Below are 23972 nucleotides of genomic sequence, written 5' to 3' on the forward strand. Positions count from 1 at the left end.
CAATCCACTCCTGGGCATTTAGCCAAATGACCACAAACAAGGCCACACTAAAGCTACTAGCACAACTATGTTCACTGCAGCATTATTTACCATAGCTAAGATATGGAACCAACCCAGATGTCCCTCAGTAGATGAATGGATCAAGAAAATGTGATACACACACACACACACACACACACACACACACACACACACACACACACACACACACACACACAAGGGAATTCTATGCTTCCATCAGAAAGAATTACATTGCTCCATTTGTTAGGAAATGGAAAGACTTGGAAAAAATCATCAGTGAATTAAACCAGACACAAAAAAAACACAGGCTCCATGGTTTCCCTCATTTGGAATAATTAGTATATGCATAGGATAGTCCTAGCAGAGGATCGCAATAGCTCAATAAGTATGTAAATATGACCATATGTAATGATCTTATCGAAATGAACTCTAAGGTATGGAAAAAGGGGCTTTTTGTTTGTTTAGTGTACTGTTTCTTTTTCTTCCATTTTTTCTTTTGTTTTCTTCCCTGTTGTCACTGTTTATAGCAAAATGAGAACTTTAATTAACTGGTTGATTCTACCAAGTTAAAACAGAAACCATCTAGATAATGACTATCTCAACAAGTGCTTAACTAATACCAACAAATGTATCATGAAATGGCTTACAACTAAGCTGTTTTCCTTCTCTGTTCTGCTATATCTAATTTTAATGAACCTTTTGCAGTTGTTCCTCAGAGCAAAGAAGAAATGGACTAACACATTAAGGAAACATGAGAAGTCATAGGTTTTAAGAGCATTTAGCATTTCCTCTGGCTGCTCAAGGTCATTATATTTCAATGGAGAAGACTTAAAAGCTATTTCAGGAGAAAAATGAACCATATCTTGTCCATCAGCTTATCCTTTCAAAAGCAATCAGATAGATACCTTTTTGCCAATCAATTAGCCTAAATCTCTTGTGTAATGACAAAAAACCCTTATATTTCCTACTGAATCCTCTTAGTCTTTTTTTGTTGATGCTTAACAAAAACAGCATTGCCCATAGCTTACTGTAGTATGGACTTAACATCAACTTGTGTTTAAGCCAATTAGTGTTCAAACCACTTTCTTCTTAGGTCTATGTAGTTGATAAGTGGCATTTCATTGATGACTTTTTTCATATAATCTTTGGCAAGAATTCATAAGTTGCATTGATTATTCCCCAAGAGATGAAGGACCAATGATAATTCAGATGTGCATCTCTGAAACAGTTTTCCAGTTTTCTGTCCCATTCAAGCCAAATTGTTTTGAAAATCTTAGAGAAAAACTGAAATTTCCCACCAATCAGAGACTGTATGCGAGTTTTTACATTAACTGGGAAAAACAAGAATCCCAACACAGAGCTGGGAAGGTGCTCAGTGGTAGAGCGCTTGCCTTGCATGCCTGAGGCCCTGGGTTCGATTCCTCAGCACCACATAAGCAAAAAGAAAAAAGCCGGAAGTGGCGCTGTGGCTCAAGTGGTAGAGCGCTAGCCTTGAGCTGAAGAGCTGAGGGATAGCACCCAGAGTTCAGGCCCCACGACCGGACCCCCAAAAAAAAAACCGAATCCCAACACAGCACCCAAAAGACCAGCACAGATGAGCACTATGAGTTGTTGCACTAGGGAGATGATCCTTAAAGGGACCCTGAAGGCCAAAAATAAAAGGGACATGCTGCATCCATTATGGGAAAGAATAGTCACCAAACTTCGATAGTACTCTCCAATCCCAAGGCATTGCAGTGCCCAGAAAGCCTGATACATGTTTGTGAATTTGTGATAATATTTGTGGTCTTGAAGCAATGTCTGAACTCTTTCCAATGGAGTAAAATTGGCTTCTGTTGCCCTGAAGCACTGCAAGCCACACTGTGAGTTGCAAACTGGGGAGTACTAACATGCTTACAGAGAAGGCAAGATAAATCCTCATACAGACCACACATAAGGGCCAATGTACTTGTTTTCTGCATTAACGGGGGAAGGATTCCACAATACAAGTTTCAAAATCCATCCTTCCTCAGCTGAAGTACTGCATACCAGTTTTTGATTCCATACAGCTGCTGCCTAAAGAGGAGCTTCTGAATGGAAAACGTGACCACTACATTGTTGAAAGCTGTACGACCACAGAAGTAATGCTTCATTTCACCAACATTTGTAATGTGAGGTAATAGTTATTGTTTTGAAGATGTTAAGATTTGTGGCCTCTTTTCGTGAGCTGAATCCATCATGTGACTCAAAATCTTGCTTCTTCACAAAGGATTTTCTTTTAACCTGAGATGCCAGCTGAGCCTGGTATTGTGGAGGATGACAGCTATTTGGTGACTTTCCCAATCTCTTCCATTGTTACTGATCTGCCAGGTTTTCTCTTCTGGAGTCAATTCTGATAACTCGATTTCCCAAGGCCACAGGTGCCAGCTCTGTGTTCTGAGCCTCCTGCCAGAAGGAAAGCCAGCCTCACCCCTATGTCTTATATATAAGTTTATCTGATTTGAGGATGGAAATGGAATCACAGAAACAGTGGGACAAAAGGTGACCCAGTTCAGCAGTGAAAGCCACTAGACACTATGTTGGAAATAAACTTTACAGCCTGGGGGTGAGGAAAGTAGTGGGGGGGGGGGGAGGAAAGCAGGAGAAAATGAGGAAGGGGGTAACACTATTCCAAAAGAAATATACTTATTACCATACTTATGTAACTGTAACCCCTCTGTACATCACCTTTACAATATAATAAATAAATAAAAATTTCTCATAAATGCTGAACTCAGAATTGTGCTCCCAGAACACCTAACCAGGGACATAAGAATGAATAATGCCAGGCTCTTTACCCTTTAAAGGCTCAGAATTCACAGCTCTCCAGTTTGGATCAGTTCTCAGTGAAGAGTCTAATTTCTGTGTGATCATGTAAATACATCTGAATGTACACATGGGAGACCAGTTGCCACGTTCCTGGGACTATTTTTTTAAGCTAGAATATCTCATCTCATCTTTTCAAAGAAGAATCTGTGAGTATTAGGACCAGATATGTGTGTATATTACTAACTCAGGTGATTTTGTTGTAAGTGGTCCCCAGGGAATTATGAGCAGCCCCTTGGGACGGTGTGAGGTCCAAAGTTGTGCCGAGCCCAGAGCAATCATTTCAAGTTAACCACTTATTTTAAAAAATAAATCTTGGGTTAGGAAGGTGGCTCAGTGGTAGAGCACTTGCCTTGCATACCTGAGGTCCTGGGTTTGATTCCTCAGCACCACATAAGCAAAAAGAAAAAAGCCAAAAGTGGTGCTGTGGCTCAAGTGGTAGAGCGCTAGCCTTGAGCTGAAGAGCTGAGGGACAGCACCCAGGCCCAGAGTTCAAGCCCCACGACCGGACCAAAAAATAATAATAAATAAATAAATCTCTGAAGACCAAAATAAACAAAACTAATAGTTCATAGTCTACAAAACCCAAAATATACAAAAAATGTAAAGATCTACTCTGCTTTTTATTTCCAATCGTAACAAAAATCTATCATTTTAATTAGTTGAATCTTATCCTTTCAAAAGTTTTCTGGTTAATATACTTGTGAAGTATGTTAAATTTATCTGGCCTCCTCATCTATAACAAAGAGTTGAATTGTCCATCTACCCATAACTTTCTTCCATCTCCAGCAATTTTTTTTTTTGCCTTTCTACTCCAGACAGAAAAGCCCACTCAAAGCTTTATTGATGGGAGATCTGCCTGAGGTAAGGACAGTGGGGAGAAGATTCAAACTACCATGGTTTTGCTCAGACTTTTCCCAAATTGAAAATTACCTGTCCTGTTTCAGGAACGAGACCATCTTGGATGGCATGACAATGAAGAGTGAGGGGATAATGCTAGAAAGCTCTACTGCAATCATCTACACAGACCGAAAATTTAGAAGTTTATCCAATCATCAATGGGAAATCCCCAAAAAGTTTCATAGACAGAAATGCCAAGATCTCACGTGTACTTTCAGGAACTAATTTTGACAAGACCAAACCAGGGACCAGATTAGAAGCAAAGAGATCAGTTGGCTTCATGTAACAAGCATCACCTGTACTTGTGCAAAAACTTAAGAGATGTTTTTATAATGTTTCCCTTTTATTAATATATGTGAACCATACAAAAGAGTTTCTTTTTTCTTTTATTTTTTGTCATTAAGTAGTTGTACAAAGAGGTTTCAATTCAACATGTCAGTTTGTGAGTACAATGCATCATTCCTTCATCATTCTTCCCATCACTCCCCAAGCCCACTCATCCCCTCAATTTACCCTGGTTCCATTTTTACATACATATATATATTGAATATTATGAAACTGCTTTAAGAAAAGGGAAAAGTGGAGAGTGTTAAAGGAGAGGAGGTGAGGCTGTTGGGGTACAATGTGTGCCAATATAGAAATATCACAATGAAATCCCTATTGTACAAATAACCTATGAAAGTTTAAAAAAGATTCTTTAGGTATGGCTTACTTCTCTGAATATAATTGTTTTCAAGTCTTTCCATTTCCCTACAAATGGTACAATACCATTTTTTCTGATGAAAGATTAGAATGCCATGGTGTACATATGCCACATTTTCTTGATCTATTCCTCTGCTGAGGAGCATCTGGGTTGATTTTATATATCTTGGAGAAGATTTTTACTAGCTATTCATCAGACAAGTTCAAGCACTCTGGAAAGCAGTATGGAGGTTCCTCAAAAGACTGCACATAGAGCTTCCTATGACCCAGCAATCCCACTCCTGGCCATTTATCCAATAGACCACAAACAAGGCCACATTAAAGCTACTAGCACAACCATTCATTGCATCATTATTTACCATAGCCAAAAGGGTTTGTGATATTTCTTTATACGTGTATCATGCACTGTGATCAAATTTGCCCTCTCTATTCTTACTGCTACTCCCTTTCTCTTTCTTAAATTTTTTATTGGTTAACCCTCTTGTTACATTAGGAAGTACTTTGATTATATTCACCCTTTCACACTCTCTCCTCCTCTTCCCATTCCTGCAGAATCCTATGCACAAACGGTCCCTCCATTTTACACTCAAATGCACTTTTTTCTTTTTATGTCTAGAATATGTGTATAAGATAGAGAATGTAGCATTTGCCATTCTTAGTCTGGCATACTGCATAATATAGCGTAATGATTTCCAGTTCTATTTTCCTGCAAATAAAATTATTCTTCTGTGTATTTCATTATTCTGTGTATAGATGATATATTTTACTTATGCATTTGTCAGTTGGTGGTCACCTGGACTGATTCCATAGTTTGGCTATTGCAAATACTGCTGATAAAAGCATGGGTGTACAGGTATCTCTGATGTATGCTGACTTACATTTCTTCAGGTAAAAGCTCAGGAGTGGTGTGCAGGATCTTATGATAGGTCTACTTTTAGTTTCTTGAGGAAACTCCATAATGATTTCCATAATGGTTGCACTAGTTTACATTCCCACCAACAGTGTATGGGGGGTTCCCTTTTCACTGCATTCTTTTTTTTTTTTTTTTTGGTTCCGGTCGTGGGACCTGAACTCTGGGCCTGGGCGCTGTCCCTCAGCTCTTCAGCTCAAGGCTAGCGCTCTACCACTTGAGCCACAGTGCCACTTCCGGTTTTTTTCTTTTTGCTTATGTGGTGCTGAGGAATCGAACCCAGGCCCTCAGGCATGCAAGGCAAGCACTCTACCACTGAGCCACCTTCCCAGCCCCTTCACTGCATTCTTGACTACATTTGGTCATTGTTTTTTGATGATCAGCATTTGACTGGAGTTAGATAAATTCTCAGTGCAGTTTTGATTTGTATTCTCTTAATGGCTAAGGATGTTAAACATTTCATCAAGTATTGTCCATTTATATTTCTTTTGAGAACTAAATGATCAATTCATTTGACTATTTAACAGTTGACCTGTTCATTCTTTTTTTTTTTTTTTTTTGTCAGTTGTGGGTCCTGAACTCTGGGCCTGGGCACTGTCCCTCAGCTCTTCAGCTCAAGGCTAGTGCTCTACCACTTGAGCCATGGCACCACGTCCAGCTGTTTCTGCTTATGTGGTGCTGAAGAATTGAACCCAGGGCCTCATGCATGCAAGGCAAGCACTCTACCACTGAGCCACCTTCTCATCCCCCTATTCATTCTTTTGATGTTTAATTTTTAGAGCTCTTTATATAGTCTGCTTATTAATCCTCTATCTGATGAATATCTGACAAAAACTTCTGCCTCTCTATAGGTTGTCTCTTGATTCTTGGTAATTTTTTCCTTTGCTGTACAGAAGCTTTTTAATTTGATTCAATCCTATCAGTCACTATTTGCTCTTATTCCCTGTGTAATTGGAGCTCTATTCAGAAACATGCTGCCTATACCTTTATCTTTTTTTATACCTATATCTTCAAGGTTCTTCCCTAGCAGTTTCAGGCCTTACAAGGCTGTTCTTACAAATTTAAAACATTTGCAATAAAAAGAGGAAATATGAGTCAAATATCTATTGTTCTCTAAGCTTCAGAATAATATTCTGGCCAAGACTTGCTAAAACCTGCAGGACAAAGATGGGGGTCACACTTTTAAATGATCTTCACAGAAGCAATAAACCACCGTGATATATTAGACATGAGTTCTGCTTGTTTGGGCTTTCATTTGGGCAATACAATCATTGCTTTTGCAATGTTGGAAAATTTATTTCATTCTGGAACTCAGTTCCTTCACCTGTCACTACAGCGAACAGCCTGTATCTTATAATAAAACAAAAAAATAACTATTGGTAGCACCTACATATCACTATGTGCCAGAGACACTGGTAAGCACTTTACTTGGGGAGATTACATGGGAAACTACATTTCATCTTCCCTAGTCTGCACATCAGGAAACTAAAGGAGGTTAAATAACTTGCCAAAGTCATAAAGATAGAGCCAAGATTTGAACCCAGATATACATGTCACTTTCAGGCTCCAGGCATGACTTTAACTGGACTCAAAACTTCTACTCAAGTTTATACTTCCACCAACAATGCAGTGGGGTTCCCTTCTGGCCACATCCCCTCCAGCATCTGTTATTAGAGTTCTTGATTATAGCCATTCTAACTGGAGTGAGGTGACATCTCCCCATTTGTTAGGAAATGGAAAGACTTAGAAAAAATTGCATTAAGTGAAGTAAGCCAGGCCCAATGAAACATAGGTCCCATGGTTTCCTTATTTGCAATAAGTAGTATAATTCTAGGACAAGCAGAAAAGGTCAAAAGCTAAGTACATATGACCAGATAAGATGATGTTAAGTGAAATGAACCCAAAGATAGGGACACAAGTGTTTTTTTTTTCTTTCTTGCTATTGTTTTTAATGTATTTTAAATATGCTATGTGATTTTTTTGTTTCTCTTGTATGTTCTTCCCCCATGGTATAACCCCTGTTGGCACTATATTTGATTCCAGTGCCCTGCATCTTGTATATTTTTCTAATTTGGGGAGGGAAGGGAAAAAATTCTGAAATAAGGATACAGGTTGGCCCATTGTAACAATGAGATGTATAAGACACTATGTTGAAAATGAACTTTACAACTTGGGGGGGAGGGGGGATTTGGGGAGTGGGGAGGGAAGGGATGGTAGGGCAAAAACAAAGGAGGGGTAACAATACTTGATAAGAAATGTCCTCATTACTCATGTAACTGTAACCCCTCTGTACAGTTTTTTTACAATAAAAACATATTTAAAAAACTTGTACTCAATCTCTTTTTTTAATCTTGTGCATGTTGCTTTATTTTATCAACAACATTGTAGTAGTCCAGCAGTAGAGGACATGCTCACCACTAGGAAGAGTCCCAAGTAACTTCATGCAGCTCTGTCCCTATGTGCCCCCAGGGAGCCTCCTATTGCTATAGCTCTGGCTGCTGGCAGGCTGGCAACTTTGTACGGCCAGCAGCTCTACCCTATCCACAGAAAGAAGGGCTTGGTAAGTCCTGGCCCCCTCTTTCCCAGGCTGCCAATCTGCCAGTCCTCTTAAAGAAGTAACCTTGGGGCTGGGAAGGTGGCTCAGTGGTAGAGCGCTTGCCTTGCATGCCTGAGGCCCTGGGTTCGATTCCTCAGCACCACATAAGCAAAAAGAAAAAAGCTGGAAGTGGCGCTGTGACTCAAGTGGTAGAGCGCTACCCTTGAGCTGAAGAGCTGAGGAACAGCGCCCAGGCCCAGAGTTCAGGCCCCACGACTGGACCCCCCCCCCCCAAAAAAAAGAAGCAACCTTCTGAGTCCATCAGGAATCCAATCTAAGAAGAGGGGGAGGAATGCCAAGGCAGCTGGGTGATATAAGCCCTAATAGGCTCACAAAGGAGTCCTAAGACTGGTCCCTCTCTCAGAATGAATATCCATGCTAATATTCTGAAAAGAGCAGCCACTTAACTTAATCTTGCAACCAACACAACATGACAATTAAAAGAGACATCAGGCCCAAACCAGGGCTGGCTCAGGCCATCATGTGGCACAACAGTTCTGAGTCTGTAGTATTCCAGCAGCCTTTTCAGAGTTTCATATGAGGGCAGTATTTAGTACTAAACAACTGCATTCATTTAGCTGACCAATCTAAGGATATGTTCACAGCAGAAGTCTTCTCAGTTGGCATAAATAGATTTTTGATGGCATTTTTGTACACAGCTGCTACCAATATAGAAACATAGCAGGTACATCAAACTATTTCCAGGCTTTATTCCTATTGCCCTATTCACACTTTCTGGAACACAGTTTCTACTTAAAAGATGGAAGGGAGGGAAAGAGAGGAAGGAGGTGAGAAAGAAAAATAGAGAAAGAAGATAGGAAAAAGAAAAGAGAAAAAAAGGAAAGATAAAAGAGGGAGAGAGGAAAGGAAAGAAGGAAGGAAGGAAGGAAGGAAGGAAGGAAGGAAGGAAGGAAGGAAGGAAGGAAGGAAGGAAGGAAGGAAGGCAGGAAGGAAGGAAGGAAGGGAGGGAGGGAGGGAGGGAGGGAGGGAGAGAGGGAGGGAGGGAAGGAAGGAAGGAGAAAGAAAAGAGAGAGAAAGAAAGAAGAAAAAGAATCTGCAATGAACAGGATTCAGTGAATAGCCTTCAATATAAGAATGGGACAATGTTGCCACCTGGTGTTACAAAGGAGGCAATGAGCAGCTACATAAACAGTTGTTGGGGAGGGGGAAGGAGTTGTAGGAAGACAAGAAAAAGAAGATGCAGCCATACTAGGCAAGTATATTTAACACATCTGCCTTTTTAATCCTTACAGAATTTTTGCAAGCTCTATTCTTATATTCCACATTTTCTTGGATAAGAAAAATAGAGATTGAAAACTTTATTAAAAGCAGCACAACAAGGAAATGAATAGAAATTTTAACTCCAAACTATCCTTCATTCTTTGCATCATTCTGTAGGCCTTACAAAATGGGGTCTTGAAGCCCAGTGCTAATGGCTCAAACTTGCAAGCCTAGCTATTCAGGAGGCTGAGATCTGCGGATCGAAGTTCAAAACCAGCCCAGGAAGGAAAGTTAATGAAACTCTCATCTCCAAATAAGCACCAAAAAAGCTGAAAGTGGAGCTGTGACTCAAGTGGTAGACTTCATATTGAAAAATCTATTGAACACATATTGATTGATGCCATACAGTGAACATGAGCTTTATGAGGACATGAGAATACTTTAGAGTTCTTGTGTAGGGGAGAGGAGGAGGAGAGACGGTGTTTTGGTGCCTGTACTTATGTATTTCATTCACTAATAATGACTCCTACACCTATGATAATAGTTTCCTACATCCCTTATAAACTTTTCTTATCAGTCTTCACTGATTCTTGGCTCTCTTACTTTTGAGCATCCTACCACTTTCTCAGCACCAGCTTTCTTAGTCACATTGCATTATCATGGGTTTATCTGTGATTCCTGGGTCTACCATACCTGTGTGGTAAGTTACCTAGAAGCTGAGATTGTCTTGGTTTTTATTGTTGTTGTTTTATTCTAGGGCCTTAGGTCTGGTGCTTCTAAGGCAACTGCTTTACACCTCTCCCCAACTCTCTCTCTCTCTCTCTCTCTCTCTTTCTCTCTCTCTGTCCTCCTCTTCCTCCCTCTCCCTCCTCCTTCATCTGCAGCCCTTATTGTACTTTAAAAAAAATTAAGCCTCTATAAACACCTCTCACAGTGTTCTACTAAGAATAGACAATTAAGGTGTCTACAGGATTTGGACTACAGTGGATATCAGCCACTGTCTCAAGTAAGATTTCAATTCCAAGAAGTTAACACTTTCCAATATGGTAAAAAAAAAAAAAAAAAAAAAAAAAAATCTCACAGTATCTATCTGTCCTTTTACTGACAGCCATGTGAAGGCTAATAGCCTGACAAGATCAAAGCTCCCTAAGACACATCCAGATACCATTCAAAGCATGAGACACCAAACCCAGCATCTGGAAAGGGGCTAGAGGTAGTCTCTCCACCTACCTAAGAGTAGAGTAGAGGTAGTCTTCTGCCATGCTTATTTCTGTCTCATTTCCCCCCCTCCCAATTCTCCTTATTTGGTAGTTATTCAGTGCTACTTTAGCACCAGCTATCCTCTCATTCAGCTGTTCCCTTAAATAGAACCTTTATGCTTTTTCCTTTCCCTAAATGGCTTTCACTGATCCTGACTCTGGCATGTCCTCTGTTTTCAGGGAAATGTGGCTAACCTCCTCACCTCTAAGTCTGTTCCAACCCAGCTGTCTTCCCACAGGCCATATATTAACCCTGTTTAAGCAAGTCTTTAAATTCCTGGCATGCTCAGTCAGCAATATCATTAGCAGGCCCACCATCTGCTAGGAGTTTAACTCCTGGCTCCCTGGACTTCAGTGGTGCAGACAGATTCGAAATGTAAATTTTTACATATAGTTTTGCATATGCTACGTATTACCTAAATTCTTTATATAACATGTTAGCAAAGTAAGATTTTGTGTTGGAAAACAAAAATTCCAACCTACTTATGTTACTTTCAGCCTATAATAGAAAAAATATTAGAAGCAATGTAAAAATCCATTAAATATGAAATTCAACCAAGTGATAACCACAAGTAAAACACTTTGAAAGGCATCATAATATTGTGTGATTTTGAAGTATGTTTATGAACCTTGAGAAATACCAAAGTCAAACAGGAAAAGAACAGACTATAAAAATGAATTTTAAAAAGTAATAATCAAGCCAGGCACCAGTGGCTCACACCTTTAATCCTAGCTACTCAGGAGGCTAAGATCTGAGGATTATCGTTTGAAGCAAGCCCAGGCAGAAAAATCCCCATGAGACACTTATCTCCAACTAACTACTCAAAAAGCCAGCAGCAGTGCTGTGACTCAAGTGGTAGAGCACTAGCATTGAGTACAAAGAGGCTCAGGGACAGTTCCCAGCCCCTAAGTTCAAGCCCTAGGACAGGCCAAAAACAAAACAAAAAAGTAGTAATCATTTTGATTAATTTTCATGACACTTTTTTCTACACATATTTTAAAGAACATAAAGAAATAGCATTGGTTTTGCAAGCATGTATACATTCTGAATAGTAACAAAGCAATGCCACAATAATAGCCCTGCTGTAGATACAGCATGTTAACAAACACCGGTGACAAGAAAACATAAACCATTTCACTATTTCCACTAGTTCTGAAACTTTTTCTTCTTTCACCAATTCTTTAAGAGCACCACTCTCTTTATTTTTTAGAAACCAACCTTTAAAACTGGGTGCTGGTGGCTCACACCTATAATCCTAGCTACTCAGGAGGCTGATATTTGAAGATTATGGTTCAAAGTCAGAGCAGGCTGGAAAATCCATGAGACTTCTCCAATGAAAGCTCTAAGTAGAGCTGTAGTTCAAGTGGTAGCATGCTAGCCTTGAGTGAAAATACTAAGGGATCATATTCAGGCCCTGCGTTTTAGGCCCCAGTTTAGGCACACACACACCAAAACAAGGAAAAATCAATTTCTCTTTTCCACCTTCTACCTCTTTCCTAAATCACCCCAGAGCCTCTCTTTAGCACCTCTCTGAGTTGTAGATAAGGAAAGTAGAAAAGCAGAACAGAGCAAACATTTCTCCATTGCCTCTCTTCATCAAGGCTCTTCTTCATATCCCTGAGACCAGTCTGTCACTACAGAAAAAGTTATGGCCTATGAATAGACAATTCCATTGGAAGATGATGCTCCCATCGCTGTGTAATACAAAAGCAACATATTTGCTTTTAAAAGCCTTAATAACATAATAAAAAAGCAACATTTTTGCTTTTAAAAGCCATCATGCAAGGCATTCTGTCCTTTGGCACACATGCTGGAAGGATTTCTTATTCCTCTCCCTAGCATTTGTTTTCAGGATGTGGCAAGTCACTGTGAGCCCACATGACATAACACTTGTCCCTCCAAACAGCTGAGCATTTCCACAGTCAGTCAATGGCATCTACTTGGAAGAGCTTTCATGTGCATTTAGACAACAGGTGTTCATAACATAAACCAGTCCTACTAGACAAAGCCATTTCTAGTCATTTCATTAGGATTCTGAATGTAATCAGATCAGAAATAACCCTAGGAAATGTTAGAGAAAGTGGAATCGTCATCATGTTCCATTCTAAGCTGATCCACTGTGCCTTGGAATTTGAGGGGAACCTATACAGAGATGTATAGATTCTAGGTAGTTGATTAAGATTTCTGATTTTATGAGTTCCCATACTTGATTATATTATCAGTATATATTATATTACTGTATTATATATCATACATCAATAGATATTCTATGGTTATATTATTAGCTCCCTTATCCTATTGCAGCAAATACACCTCCCAATTGTATATTAAGTTCCCAAATATCCATAAGATAGACTTAAAAGCCTAAAATAAAGTATAAACAGTGTTGACAGAATGATTTAGTACAGAACTTATAGATATTCCTTACAAATAAAACAACAGCATAGTAAATAAATTATTCATAACTTTTTAACTAGTAATCCTAGGTCTGTATTTAATAAGATATAGAGGAGAAAGAAGTTATCAGGTCTTGCTCATTACTCATCTTAATAGATGTGATTTCCCTCTTTCTTTCCATGGCTTCCCAAACTTTAGAACAGTCCTAACAGGAATCTTTTCTTCATCCTAGCTAGAGGAAGAACAGACCCAATGATGGAAAGTTTCACCTAACTTTAAATGGTTAAGTAGTCATTTAATTAAGTTAACTCAGAAATAATTTCCAACAAGGCAGTTAGAAATAGAAGGCTAACGCCAAAGAAAGAGATCAGGAGTGGAGACAGACATTAAAGTTATCTAAATAGCAATGACTGGTAGAATAATTAAAAGGAAAGGAAGCAAGAAGGGCTGATGGTTGGAAAAAATTCAAGGATAGTAGAGAAAGAAATGGAACAAGAACAAGATTAGCACAGATGAAATGATTTTTTTGGTTAGATTTTTTTTTTTGTCAGTCATGGGGCTTGAACTCTGGTCCTGGAGGTCAGATTTTTTTTTTTTTTTTTTTGGTCAGTTGTGAGGCTTGAACTCTGGGCCTGGGTGCTATCTCTTCAGCTCAAGGCGAGCGCTCTACCACATGAGCCACAGCACCACTTCCAGTTTTCTAATGATTTATTGGAGATAAGAGTCTCATGGACTTTCCTGCCTGGCTGGCTTTGAATTGCAATCCTCATATCTCAGTCTCCTGAATAGCTAGGATTACAGGTGTGAGCCACCAGTGTCCGGCTCAGATCGTGTTTAACTCTTCTGAGGGGTAACAGAAGCCAAGAGAATGGAAAGCTTACAAAAAAAAAAAAAAGGATGTTATCATGGTTGAGTAGTACAGAAAGGAAGAGGAATGTGAAGAGTATGATCATTAATTTGATGTTTAGTACCACTTTGGTTTCTGGGCTCATTACTCCACTAACGTGCTTCCCCCAGATTCTGTAAAGGAAACAACACCTAAAACGACAGGAGATGCATCCTCCTTCCATTTACTCTCACACTTTTAATTTCCCATCCTCTTTCAAGACAAGAGGGGAATGGAATCAAATGCAACTTCTACAAATGGAAGAGGTTTAATTACATTAAAAGCTGAGTTTGAACCAAAGGAGTGTACTCTTAATGGAAGAATGCAAAGGCACAATGTCTATAGGCTTCTAATCATATAAAATATTTATCAAAATGAACTCAAGTAAGTGGACACAAGGTTTTTTTTTTCTTTGTTGTTTTTGTTTACTTATGCTTCTTTATCTGTCTTAGGGAGCGTTAAGAGGGGCACAGAAATTTCGGGTAACCAAATACAGAAGTGGATGGGGATGGGAAGAAAAACTGGGAGAGTGTAAAGAAGGGGTGACATTGTCCAAAAAAGAAATACACTGGAAGTGGTGCTGTAGTTCAAGTGGTAGAGCTCTAGCCTTGAGCACAAAGAGGCTCAGGGACAGTGCTCAGGCCCTGAGTTCAAGCCCCATAACTGCCAAAAATGAACAAGAAAAAAAAAGAAAGAAAATGCGCTAACATTACCTGACTTATGTAATTGTAACCCCTCTGTACATCAACTTTATCATAAAATTCAAAGTTGTTTACATGTCAACTTAAATTAGTCACTACATTTCCTCCAGTCCCAACTTATGAACATATATGTACAGATTATAATATATATGTATGTATACATATATAGATTCGGTTTTTGTTAATCACAATATGACATTGTTTTTTCTGTATCCATAAACTCATTATGTCTGCCTAAGTTTTCCAACCTACTAAAAGAGCCCTAGAGATGTCTGTTCCAAATCCCCTTAGTTATATTTCCATTCTTGGAATACTGTGAAAACATTTTTATTAATGTATATGAACATCAATATTTCAATAAAAATGATAACTAAAAATTGTATAATTCCAAATAGCAAAGTTGGAAGGCCAATTAGTGGTAATTGAGCCTATCATTTTACAAAATCACTTTTCCTCTACTAGTGCATCTAGAAGTGTTAGCAAGAAGCCTTTATGTGGTTCCACTTCTTAAAAATTACACTGTTAAGATCTCTGCTTATTCTGTGTCATCTTAAGGGGAAGAAGGGTGTGGGTTGATTGTTATAGAGAATTGATGCCTCTTCCATGTAGCAACTTTCAACTATTTAAGGGATGTCATATTTCTACATCTTTTTTTTTTGTCAGTCATGGGCTTGAACTCTGGGCCTGGGCACTGTCCCTCAGCTCTTCAGCTCAAGGCAAGCACTCTACCACTTGAGCCACAGCACCACTTCCAGTTTTCTGAGTGGTTTATTGGAGATAAGACTTCCTGCTCGGGCTGGCTTTAAACCGCAATCCTCAGATCTCAGCCTCCTGAGTAGCTAGGATTACAATCGTGAGCCACCAGCTTTCTAAATCTTCTTTAATAAATTCATTTGATAAAAATTTATTGAGGACATTATGCAAAGATCAGAGAAAAAGTGGCCTTACTCTCCAAAAAATGAGTTTACAAAGTGTCTAGACTCTGATGTTTATTTACCTCCCTAAGCTTCATTATGCATTTCCCAATGGATTTATGATTCCCTGTTCTCTCCCTTTAAAAAGAAAAAAAAAAAACTGCCAAGGATCAGCCTGCAATGGGAATTGAATGTAGCATTAAAGTTCACATAGTTGGTAAGCAGTGAGCCAAATGTTTATGAAGAAACTTGGTCCTGTGGATAAAATTCAAGACTCCTAATGGTGAGACAAAGGATAGAGGGTGAACCAATGCAACAGCAATATTCACAAGATACCATCTTGGAAATGAACTTTACAACTTGAGAGGAAGAGGAGTCAGAGCAGAGGGAAAGTGGGGAAAAAACAAGGGGGGGTAACAATGTTCAGCAGGAAATGTGCTCATCACCTTACGTATGTAACTGTAACCCCGCTGCTGACATCACTCTTACAATTAATTTTAAAAAATACAAGACTCCTCAAGAACAGCTGGCTAGCCTGTTGTGTAGTCTGCAGGTCTAAGAGAAGTGGCATATTTAGGTCAATGCCTGAATCTAATTCCCTGACCACAGGCTAGAGAAGTCCCATATTTAGAACATACAGTCCTTTCTTTTTTTTCCTTTTAAAGCTTGTATAGTAATAGTGTCTACACTCAAAACTTTCTGATTTATCTGAGCTATCATAGGTATTTCACAAACCATTAAGGACAGGGCTAGGAAGGTGGCTTAGTGGTAGATGCTTGCCTTGCATGCATGAGGCCCTGGGTTCAATTCCTCTGCAACACATAAGCAGAAAAAGCCAGAAGTAGCACTGTGGCTCAAGTGGTAGAGTGCTAATCTTGAGCTGAAGAGCTGAGGGGCAGCACCCAGACCCAGAATTCAGGCTCCATGACCTATTTAAAAAAAAAATATTTAAGGACAATAGCAAATATTTAGCCAGAGAATGAAGTCCCCTTCATGGAGGTGGGGGATAAAAATTATGTAAAAATACTTTAAGGGCTGGGAAGGTGGCTCAGTGGTAGATGCTTGCCTTGTGTGCATGAGGCCCTGGGTTCAATTCCTCAGCACCACATAAGCAAAAAGAAAATAAAGCTGGAAGGAGCTCTGTGGCTCAAGTAGTAGAGCGCTAGCCTTGAAGTGAAGGGCTGAGGGACAGTGCCCAGGCCCAGAGTTCAGACCCACGACCAGAAACCTCCCCCCACCAAAAAAAAATCCTTTAAATAAAGATTGGATTTTTAAAAGAAATATCTCAAAGCAGGATTCACCATGCTATTTCTTCCCCATGTAAAACCACCCCCCCCATACACACACACATACACATTGTCTGTGGTCTATGAAACACAAACATATTAAATTTGCTCTATAATTGTATATTGCTAAAGAAAACTAAGTTTATAGTAGGGGACATGGAGGATATTATTTGGGTTTCTGAGAGGAATACTTAGGTAGAATTTCTTTAAAAGCTTGTTATTACAGAAATTTCATGCCTCTTTTATCTATAACAATTTCTATGTGTGTATATACCTTTCTATACTCTTTTTTTTCTCAGAGAAAGAATCAGTGGCATATCAGAAATGATGGTAGATTACACAAGAACTAGCATTCAGGCTATTATGGATAATGACATACATTATATAAGTGTTTATAAGTCATATTTGCAAGCTTCCTTGACACAAGATCTACCGTATCTCTATGAATCCATCTACAGCATCTAGTATACACATACTTCACAAGACTTGAGTGAACTTCCTGTGCTGGATCATTCCCATCCTCCCCTGCTTCAGCCTTTATCTTAGGCTCTACATTCCTTCAAACCGGCTTGACAAGTTGCTTCTGAGTGGTTTTGGTAAGCAGGAATCCTTGCTGGATTATTTAGGGGCCAGAGAAAAGGTCATGGTATTTCTTTGGTAGACATCTACAGCAGGGCTGTTTCTTTTTTTCTTTTTTTTTTTTCTTTATTGTGAAAATACCATACAGAAGGGTTACAATTACATGGGCAAGGTAATGAGTACATTTCTTATCAAGCATTGTTGCCTCCTCCTTTGTTTCCCCTTCCCATCCCTTCCCATCCACCCCCACCCCCACCCCGCGCCAAAGTTGTAAAGTTCATTTTTCGATATATATAACGTCTTGTACATCTCATTGTTGCAATGGGTCCACCTTCCCCTCCACAAATTATACCTACATCAAATACAGTGAAAACAGGGGTTATATCGTGGGGGAGGGACATACAAAGCAACAAAGAAGTATCTTATAAATATGTTAGAAACAATAGCAAGAAAGAAAAAAAACATTTGAATCCTTATCTTGGGGTTCATTTCCCCTAACATCAACTTATCTGATCATTTCTGCTTGTCTCAGACATATACCAGTTATTGCAAATAAGGGAAACCATAGGACCTATGTTTCTTTTGGGCCTGGCTTACTTCACTTAATATAGTATTTTTCAAGTCTTCCATTTCCTAACAAATGGGGCAGTGTCATTCTTTCTAATGGAGGCATAGAATTCCATTGTGTATATATACCACATTTTCTTGATCCATTCATCTACTGAGGGGCATCTGGGTTGCTTCCATATCTTAGCTATGGTAAATAATGCTGCAATAAACATAGTTGTGCTGGTAGCTTTACTATGGTCTTGTTTGTGATCATTTGGGTAAATGCCCAAAAGTGGGATTGCTGGGTCATAGGGGAGCTCTATGTGGAGTCTTTTGAGGAACCTCCATACTGCTTTCCAAAGTGGTTGAACAAGTTTACACTCCCACCAACAATGCAGTAGGGTTTCCTTCTGTCCCCATCCCCTCCAGCATCTGTTGTTATTAGAGTTCCTGATTACAGCCATTCTAACTGGGGTGAGGTGGTTTCTCAATGCTGTTTTGATTATGCATTTCTTTTGTGGCTAGGGAGGTTGAGCATTTCTTCATGTGTCTATTGGCCATCCTTCTTTCCTCTTCAGAGAAGTTTCTCTGTAAGTCTTTAGCCCACTTATTTATTGGGCAGTTGTTTCTTTGAGGATTTGTTGTTGGGGGATTTAATCTTTTGAGTTCCAGGTTTTAGATATGAGACCCTTGTCTGTTGTATGGCTAGTGAAGATCTTCTCCCAATCTGTGGCTTTCTATTGATCTTGCTAGCTATGTCCTTTGCCATGCAGAAGCTCTGCAATTTCATGCAATCCCATTTGTCCAATCTTTCTTTGATTTGTTGTGTTTCTGAGTCTCTATTAAGAAAATTTCAGCCTGTGCCAAGGAGACCTAGGGTTTCTCCTATTCCATCCTGTAATATTTTCAGAGTGTCTCAGCAGGGCTATTTCTTGTCTTATGCCAGTACCTGACAGCCAGCTATGTTAGTTTGTACATTCTGTGCTAGTCAGACATTGACAAATTCATCTCATGATACATCAGAACATACCTCCATTGTAAGGTAAAGCCGGGCTACACTAAGAAATGTAGAGGTGAGCTAGGCGCTGGTGGCTCATGCCTGTAATTCTAACTACTCAGGAGGCTGAGATCAGAGGAGTGCAGTTCAAAGCCAGCCCAGGCAGGAGAGTCCATGAGACTCTAATAAACCACCAGAAAACCAGAAGCAGAAGTGGTGCTGTGGCTCAAGTGGTAGAGCACTTGCCTTGAGTTGAAGAGCTCAGGGACAAAACCCCGGCCCAGAGTTCAAGCCCCATAACCGACCAAAAAGAAAAAAAGGAATGTGCTGGTGAGTGGAGCATATTCCCTTAGAGTTGGATCCTGTTATGAAGCAGCATTCCATTTGAACTTAAAATGTCTGGAGGTGTAAGGATGGATATTGAGTAGTAAGAACAATACTGCACACTGTTGCTTCCTTGTTTTCACATGCAATCCCCACTGCTTCCCTCTTTTGAATGGATCAAGGAAGCAACATTTTCCAGACCCTTTTTTTTTCCTTTTGGTGGGGGGAGGGTAGAACTAGGGTCTGAATGTGAGACTTCACACTTGCCACATAGACATTCTAGTACTTGAGCCATGCCACTAGTATGCTCTGGTTAGTTCTAAGGTAGAGTTTCACTTTTTCCCCAGGCCAGCCATGGACATGAGCCTCCCATTTTACACTTCCTGCCATGGCTGGGTTGACAGGCACACATCACCAAACCTAGTTTTTTCTGCTAACATGAGGTCTTGCAAACAATTTTGTTTGCTGACCTGAGACCATGATCCTCCTAGCTCAGCCTCCCATGAGATGGAATTGTAGGCACACACTGTGCCCAGCTATTGATTGAGATGGCGGTCTTTCTGCCTGGGCTGGCCTTGAACCACAATGTTCTTGAGTGCATCCCAGATAGCTAGGGTTATAGGAATGAGCCACTGGCACCAAACATTCCCAGGCTTCTTTATCAGGTGAGGTTTAGCCACTGGGAAACATGGAAGGAAACAGAAAGGAGGGAAAACTAGAAAATTTCTCCTTAGTGCTTTAGGTATCATTTCCAGGACTCTGAACTTTCTCTCTGATTACACCCCCCAAAGATGCCCCTCCTTTGTTGATAGTACCAGTTATAGGAAATTCTTGCCATGGCTGCAGTCCTGCTGGAAACTCCAACTCTAATGTCCAACTTACTATCTTAAAATGGCGGTGATGGCTTTTGTTTGTCATGAATCGCTGGTTTGCCTTGCCATTTACTATTTGACTTCATCTTTCTCTTGTTACACTTGACTGATATAGAGTAGCTGCTTTGTTCCTGTGAACCATGCCTAATGGGTACTTCTAAATTATTCACAGGAAGAGATGACAAATCCTTTTTTTTGATTTGTTTATTGTAAAGGTGACCAACAAGAGGGTTACAGTTTAAAAAGTAAGGTAATGAGTATTTTTCTTTTTAAACGCTGTTACCCCTTCCCTCATTTTCTCCTGCTTACCATTCCCCAGTCCCCTAACCCCCAAGTTGTAAAGTTCATTTCCAACATAGTGTTTAGTGAGTATTGTTGCATTAGTTCATCCTTTGTCCTGTTCCTGTGGTTCCCTTTCTCTTCCATGGATTAGATAAGCTTACATACAAGGCAAAAGGTACAGAAAACAAAAACAGAAAGAAAAAAATAGAAATAACTGCATATAGGACATAATAAGAACCACATTTCCAATTCTTGAGGTTCATTTTTTATGCTTCATTATATATGGTCCTATGCACTCAGCAACTGAGCTATTGTGATCCCCTGCTAAGAATATCATATACATATTCTAGTTATTATAAATTAGGGAAACTGTGTAGTCTGTATTTCTTTGGGTCTGGCTTGCTTCACTTAATACAATTTTTTCCAGGTCTTTACATTTCCTTATGAATGAGACAATGTCACTCTTTCTAATGGAGTTTCTAATAGAACTCCATTGTGTATATATACATCTTCTTGATCCATTCATCTACTGAGGGGCATCTGGGTTGGCTTAGCTATGATATATAATGCTGCAACAAACATAGTTTCATTGGTACCTTTAGAGTGGTTTTGTTTGTGGTCATGTAAATTCCCAGGGGTGGGATTGCTGGGTCATATGGTAGCTCTATGTTTAGTCTTTTAAGAAACTTCCATAGTGCTTTCCAGAGAGGTTAAGTAAGTTTACACTCCCACCAACCATGTAGTAGCATTCCCTCTTGGCCTCATCCCCACCAGCATCTGTTGTTTTTAGGTTTCTTGATAATGACCAATCTAACTAGGGTGAGGTGGAATCTCAATGTTGTTTTGATTTGCATTTCTTTTATGGCCAGAGATGTTGAGCATTTTTAAGTCTTTAGCCCACTTATTAGTGAGGATTTGTTCTGGGGGATTTAATTTTTTGAGCTCTAACTTTTAGATATGAGGCCCTTTTCTGTTGTATGGCTAGTGAAGATCTTCTCCCAATCTGTGAGCTTTCTGTTTATCTTGCTTTGTGCTTTGCCATGGAGAATCTCTGCAGTTTAATGCAATCCCATTTAGCCAACCCTTCTTTGATTTGTTGTGTTTCTGGGTATTTAGGAAGTTTTGATGTATGCCAAGGAGCTCTAGTGTGTCCCTTATCCCTTCCTGAAATATTTTTAGGGTATCTGCTTTTTACCTCGAGGTCTTTGATCCACTTGAAATTGATTCTGGTGCAGGATGATATTAAGTATCTTCAGTTTTCTATCCATGTACAGTCAATTTTGCCAGCACCATTTGTTGAAGAGGCTTTCTTCCATCCTGTGTTTTTGGCTCCCTTATCAAAGATTAGGTGGCCATAGGTCTGATGGTTCATTTCTGGGTCTTCAGTTCTATTCCACTGGTCCTCAGGCCAGTACCAAGCTGTTTTGATTACTATGTCTTTGTTAAGAGAATTTGAAGTTTGGTATTGATATTCCTCCAGCAGTATTCTTCCTGCTAAGAATTGTTTTTGCTATTCAGGATCTTTTACTATTCTATATGGATTTGGATTGCTTCTTCTATTTCATTAAAAAATGATGTTGGGATATGGATGGGTATTGAATTTTTAGATAGCCTTTGGCAGTATTGCCATTTTCACAATGTTAATCCTCCCAATCCAGGGACATGGGAGGTTTTCCTCACTTCCTTAGATCTGCTTTAATTTTCTTTTTGAGGTTTCTTAAGTTTTCATTTTAGAGGTCCTTCATTTCTTTGGTTAATTTCTAAGCATTTTATATCTTTTGAGGCTATTACAAAAGGAGTTGCTTTCCTGATTTAAGCCTTGCTCTTCTCATTGTTGACATACAGAAAAGCCATTGACTTTTGTGGATTAATTTTAAAGCCTGCTTCTTTGTCAAAATTTCAGATCAGCTCAAGTAACTTGGGAGCGGAGTCTATGGGGCTCTTTAAATATAGGATCATGTTATCTGCAAAGAGTTTTACTTCCTTCCCTATTTGGATCCCCTTTATGTTTGCCTTTTGCCTTATTGCTCTAGCTAGGAATTCGAATACTGTATTGAAGAGGAGTGGAGAAAGTGAACATCCTTGTCTCATTCCTGATTTTAGAGGAAATACCTTTAACTTTTCACCACTAAGTATAACGCTAGCTTTAGGTTTGTCATACACAGTCTTTATTATATTGAAGAATGTTCCATGGATTCCTAGTCTCTCCAGAGCTTTCATCATAAAGGGGTTTTGTATCTTGTCAAATGCTTTTTCTGCATTGAGATGATCACGTGGTTCATGTCTTGGCTTCTATTAATGTGAATTACATTAATTGACCTGTGTATATTGAATCAGCTTTACATCCCTGGAATGAATACTACTTGATAATACTATATAATGTTTTGATGAATTGTTGAAATCAATTGCCCAGAATTTTGTTGAGAAGTTTTGCATCGATGTTCATCAAAGAAATGGGTCTATACTACAGATGACAAATTCTTATTTGTCTACAATGCCTTTTCAAATAAGGCCTACGTTTAGTACTTCTGTGTCAAATATTACTATTTCCTATAGTATCCAGAAATGCTAGTATTACCTGCTACATGAAACCTTTTTCTCCTGACATAAGATTTTGATGCCTTGGGAAACAGATGGAGATTGGCCTATCAGTATGCTCAGGATCAGACTGTGAAGGAAGCACTTTGGTCATAACAAAGGCCTTAGCAATTTTCACAGGGAGATTTGGAGCTGGCAAGTACCCCCACACCCCTCAAATGCCAAGTGATCTTCCTTCTCAGAGAATTAGAGTCTCAGCTTCCTCCATCCCAGCAGATGAGAAAATGTGTCCTCAAGAGGACAATACCATCTCAGGCTAGGCAGCCACTTGACTTTGTGTACACTTCAGTGCCAAATACAACACCCACTGTACTGAGGCACTGCATGATAGTAGGTGAAGCTGGACACCACAGGTATGCAAGGTCTCAAGGCTCCATGGGAAAGGCCTTTTGCACTATAGCCTAGACTGCTTCACAGTTCTTTCCCACATCAACTTGTGTCACTTGGCTAATGAACTGTCAATCTTTGTGGGCCAAAGTTGCATCTGGAAAATAAAGAGAATTACAGTATTTTACTGAATTATTGTGAGAAGTAAACAATATGTAATAAGCACACAAAACCTGGTACATAAGCACATTTAAATTCTGTTTTTATTTAAGTAGTTGCACAAAGGAGTTACCATTCAACAAATGTTTATAAGTACAATGGGTCTTGATTGATGTTACCCCTTGTATCATTCTCTGCCATCTCTCCCAACTTCTCTAGCACTCTAAATGTAAGTTCTACTTGTATTTGCCATGATTTACAAATGAGGGGATACAAAGTATATATGCTTAAAAAACTCAGGAATATGATTATCTTTATTTCAGTAAGAACTTTATCATTTGCTGTTATAACTGAGTATATTTCCCTTATTTGCTTCAACAGAAATTGAAAATCTCTGCATGTCAAATCTGAAGACTAGATCTTTGAGGGAGTTAACATTCAGGTAAGTGATCTTTGACTGATGGGGTAGAGGAACCATTAAATACTAGCCTCTTGTTTCTTAGATGGCTATGCATTTTACATAGCTCCTTGGAAGATCCCCGATAAGACCAAGACTACATTACATAGATCGTTAGCTCAATAACTCACCACTGAATTATTTTTTGATTCTTCCAGTCCTCTTGTTTAAGATCATAACCCTAAATTCA

General features: G+C 39.3%; 1 pseudogene; it reads right to left on the minus strand.

Annotated features, from left to right (window-relative positions):
* Window positions 1-1047: 1047 nt before the first annotated feature.
* On the minus strand, window positions 1048-2240 carry LOC122106886 (annotated as a pseudogene).
* Window positions 2241-23972: the final 21732 nt, after the last annotated feature.

Source organism: Dipodomys spectabilis, unplaced genomic scaffold, assembly GCF_019054845.1.
Source record: "Dipodomys spectabilis isolate Male_0828 unplaced genomic scaffold, ASM1905484v1 ptg000043l, whole genome shotgun sequence".
Taxonomy (NCBI): Eukaryota; Metazoa; Chordata; class Mammalia; order Rodentia; family Heteromyidae; genus Dipodomys; species Dipodomys spectabilis.